Source organism: Aptenodytes forsteri, unplaced genomic scaffold (genome assembly GCF_000699145.1).
Source record: "Aptenodytes forsteri isolate BGI_AS27 unplaced genomic scaffold, ASM69914v1 Scaffold35, whole genome shotgun sequence".
NCBI classification, from domain to species: domain Eukaryota; kingdom Metazoa; phylum Chordata; class Aves; order Sphenisciformes; family Spheniscidae; genus Aptenodytes; species Aptenodytes forsteri.
Window position 1 is genome coordinate 3,349,507 of NW_008795334.1, and position 4,977 is coordinate 3,354,483.

Below are 4,977 nucleotides of genomic sequence, written 5' to 3' on the forward strand. Positions count from 1 at the left end.
AGAAAAAACCCCAAACTTGCTAAGCTTTGTTTTACCTGCAGGGGTTCTGAAAAAGCAGCTGTCACTTTTTTTAGTCCTATTTAGTACATGCCATCATTCTTCATCTGGCTCTTGAATTGATACTGTATCTATGCTGGGGGAAAAGGAAGCTCTCCACCTGCCCCAAGTCCAGAACAAAGTACTTAATCTTAGAGACAAGCACTGAGAGCAAAAGGGAGTTTCTCTGCATGAATCTGGTTGTTCTGCCACAGAAATGATGGCAGTGGATTTCTGTCTCTAGTCGACTGTTGCTAATACTGATTTCTGTAAGTTGATGGAGCATGGAGTGCCTTATTACCAAATGCCATCATAGACGTGTTTTGCAACCATTGCTACGCCACAGTTGTACAGTGCTGTGCTCTGAAGTGTTATGAAGACCCTTAGGCAGCCTGAATGTAAAAACATGCGCTGAAGAATCATGAAGACAACTATCATCATCCAAGGGTGAATTTTAATTTGAAATAATCTTTATCTCCAAATCTGTCATTTGGGTCATTGCTTCTGTAAAATGATTTTTTTTTTTTTACAGAAACAAGAATAGTTTAGCTCTATTCTTGGCAGTTAATCATATTTGGTAAGCCATTTAAATAATTCAGCAAGCCTCTTTTATGAGTTATGTATTGCTTATTGTAAAGAATGGCATCAGAGTCTGCCCTTTCATCAACGTAGGTATGTATAAACCAGCATATCCAAAAATGTTTCAGAGCTCCCAGCTATACAGGTGTATGGAAGGTCTCTGTCAGGGTGAGATCATGTACCAGCCCCTCTTGTGCATTGTTTTTCTCCTGAAGAGAATCTGCATCTTTGGGCTAGATGGGAGCCGCAGCAGGCACCGTGCAGAGAGACGGGTGCCCCGACACTCACCAGGTGCTTACTCCAGGCACCAGTCTCTGATTCTCTCTTTGCCGAGTATTCTGAGAGCAGGTGAGTGTGCTGAACGTGTGATTTAACGTTACCTATTGGCTGAGCTGCCTGATGGGTGCAGCCACTCCTTTTTTAGTTTTCCTGCATAAGAGAGTTGGCGGCTGGTCTTCCAAGAGGCATGGTTTTCTCTTGTTTGTCTGGATGCCAACTGAAACCAGTTGGACAGCTTTAAATCTTTTATAAAAACGACTCTCTAAGTAAAAGCTTTGCTTTAAGGTGTCCAACTACCCACAAAAAACCTAAAAATGATAAATTCCCTCTTGTTCAGAAATAGAGCTGTTCTCCCACTAGGAGTGCGTGAACTTGCTTTAATGGCTTTTTTGTGGCCCTCTTCTATTGACCGAAGTGAGGCCTGGCGATGCTAAGTGACAGTTCGGGCATGTTTGGGAACTGAACCCCAAATTCTTGAGTCTCAATTGAAGTGACTGAAACTCATGTTCAGTTCTTACTCTTTTTTCTGTAAAAAAAAAAAAAAAAGAATGAAAGCGACTGAGAGCATTTTATCAATTCCCCCCCAAATTCATTTGTTCATGAAAGCACATAAAAAGCATGCAAGCTGAGGAAAAGTGCCTTCCTCCGAGGATGTGAGTACTCCTATTGATTTCAGTAGGAGACAGCACAGCTAGAGCTGGGATGAAGCCCTCTGCTTTCCGCTAGGTTGTCTCTTGCTTGTGCACACACAGCTAAACAAATTGCTAAATCTGAGTCAGGAAGACGATTCCCTACAGGCCAGGTGGGCTAGGACTGTTGGCTATTTTTGCTACCCACGGTTGTGGGTGGCCTGATCTGCTTCAAGCAGTCATTGAGCATATTCACCCCACAAATTCTCATGCCTACAGTAATTTTGTGGCTTCGTAGTGTTATACAAGGTATGCAGGCTTCAGTTTGTTACTGGATGTTGAAAAATGTGTTATGGTGTGTAATAATATGTAACTAACTAAAATGGTTTTCCTTTTAGGTTTTCTTTGGCCCAAATATATGTTATGTATTCTGTTCAACTCACTGAGAGAATTGTCTACTGAATAAGGTATGGTCAGGGTGTCAGGAGACTTGGATTTAACTCCCAGGCCTGTCAAAGTTTCCTGTGCAATGACTAAGCAAGTCAATTAGAACTAGATCTACTGAGAAATTTAAGGATATAACTCCAGGTGATCACGATCCTTCTTTGGCTGCTGCTGAATCCTTAGTTCCATAATTGCTAATTTAGGTCACTCAGCCTTATGGCTTCTGAGAGCCTCTTTCCTCAGAAAATAATTCTTCCCATGGATGTTCAGGAGCCAAGGAGTCAAAGCTGGGGCTGAGGACTGAAGAGCTTTAGCAGTAAGTTTATATACATCATTTCCTCATTTGCAAGCTGTGAGGGAGCTAAGATACAAGCTGTAGTATCTCCTCACCTCACAGGGATGCTGGAAGCATTAGGGATCATGAGGAAAACATAAGCATGAGACCCTCCAGGTACTGATGGATGTCCTTACAGATTTCAGTGGTTGTGATCCTTAAAAAGGAAGAATTTGATTTAGCCAATTGAAATAATCTGATTTACCAAGTCGGAGTTTGGCCAGGACAGTGGACTTAAATCTACTACTCTTGAGAAGATTGCTTTTGGTACTCATGTAACGCAAGTGCATAAGATGTCATTTAGCTTTTCACCTGGAAAATAGCATTTCGATCCACATCCTGTGCTAAATTCATCCCATGGTATTGAGTCAGCGAGGGCAGATAGGTGTTACAAGTTACCATGGCACCTCCTTGGCGATTTCCACTTCATGGTTCCCTTGGGGAGCAGTGTCTTTTATGCGAGTACTGAATTTTTCACGACACTGCTTCCTGGGACAGTGTGTTTGTATTAAGTGTTCCTTTTTCTATTTTTGTTTTCAGGTATAACATCGAAACCGAGCTTTTCAGATCGAACATTTTTCTCCGAAGACACAAACTTCATGTGTGAAACGTTAATGAGCTCAAACCAGGTGCTGAGGCTGTTTGCATTGCTGGGTCTGTCCGCCTCTACAGAGCTGCTTGGCAAGTAATGTGGTCACAGTTTGGCAGTATTTCGGGAAGCCAGCACCACAGAGGCTTCTTGACATAGGGGTGGCCTGTATTTAGGAATGAATTAAAGTTTCACTCTTCATATTAAGGGTGTCACAGAGGTTGCTTGCTGCTCTCCAGAGGAGACAGGCAGCTGAGCTGTTCAGAAGATAAAAGCTCGCTGCCAAATAATCTGTTGAGCAAATAACTGGCTGTGCCTTCAGAGTGCAATGATACCATGACTGTTCAGAGAAAACAGCACTGAAAATGTCTGACAACGGTAAAGTCTCACAAACTTTAATCTCACAAGCTTACTACTCACAAACTTAATTAGGTATCGCAGTGAAATGCATAAAGCTGTTTACTTCTGTACTCTTAAGGGCTTTTGTGACATTTTGCAACAATATAGAAATAGGCGGTAGCTTACAGCTATTACATTTCAGAGTCTTGCTGTGTTTTCAGGAGGCACTAAGATAGTCAATGGAGATATTTTTTCTCTTAGTTGTAAAACTTTAATTTTATGTGTATTCAAGGTAAACAGGATTAGGTTTAATTAACTGTAGTTTTCTTAAGTGTGAATTAATTTGCTATCATACCGATGCTATAATTTAATTAATGTCTTAATGGATACTTACATTACTATTTTTTGGTCCCATCTGCCCTGCTTTCCCTTGCAAGTAAACATCCATGTTACAGTTAACAAATTAGTGGATGCGGAAGAACAGAATTGCGTTTTCTTCTGTGGTGCCAGTTGATTTTGAAACCCAGAAGTGACAGCAGTGGAGGGGCAGGCACCACTAAGTTGCAGGGAAGTGCATCCATATTCAGTTTGGGTTGAAGTGCACTTTTGAGATGTCTCTCCCAGTTGTCCCCACTTACTGGGTTTTGGCTGGCATCATACAGTAGTCTTGGAGTGCATGAACTGGATTCTTTCAGGTGATACTAAACTGAAAGACAAGCTGTGGCATTCAGCCCATGGGGCCAGACTGGAGATAATCTGAAATAAAATATCAAAACCTAAAATGTGTGTGCTGTTGATGTCAAAACCTCTGCATCAACAGTTTTACAGAGTGGTCCACACTACTTGCTAATGTAGACCTAGCTAAAAGGTAGCACAAATTAGAGTCTTTTTCTGTTGATAATTTCCAGAAAACAGGGAACAGAAAATATCCCTCATCTATAGAAAGACAGACCTTAGGATTAGTATTTTTTCAGTAGTCAGAAAAGAAATAGCATTCTTGTGCATTAATACTGATTATTTAAGTTACGCTATTTGAATTCCTGTGCAACTGAAAGATCAGAAATAAGGATGCCAGGAAATAGTTTAATCTGCTGCTCCAATTTCTCTCTACTGCTAGATAATCAGTTTTTGATGGAAAATGTGGCCGATGTATTGTCTCCTTTATAGTCAGAACCTTTGACTTCTTCAATTTTAGGTTCCCCTGTTTCACTGTTCTGAAAAAATGAAATCACTTGTCATGAAACTTAAGTAAAGATGCTTTGAATCAGCCCAGCCATGTGCATTGGCTGCTTACAGCTGTGATAAACATACTATGTGAGGAGGACTGCATGATACACCAGCACATAAACACACTTGTATACACACACAGGGCCGATTCAAACTGATTAGCAACATCCATTTGAGTGTTGCTAATACATTTAAAGCCATGAGTGCCAGACATTTCTCAAATCATGTCTTATAAGATAAGTGCACCCTCAGCAAGTTTGCAGATGACACCAAGCTGAGTGATGCGGTCGACATGCCAGAGGGAAGGGATGCCATCCAGAGGGACCGGGACAAGCGCGAGAAGTGGGCCCCTGTGTAAACCTCATGAGGTTTAACAAGGCCAAGTGCAAGGTCCTGCACCTGGGTCGGGGCAACCCCCGGTATCAATACAGGCTGGGGGATGAAGGGATTGAGAGCAGCCCTGCCGAGAAGGACTTGGGGGTACTGGTGGATGGAAAGCTGGACATGAGCCAGCAATGTGC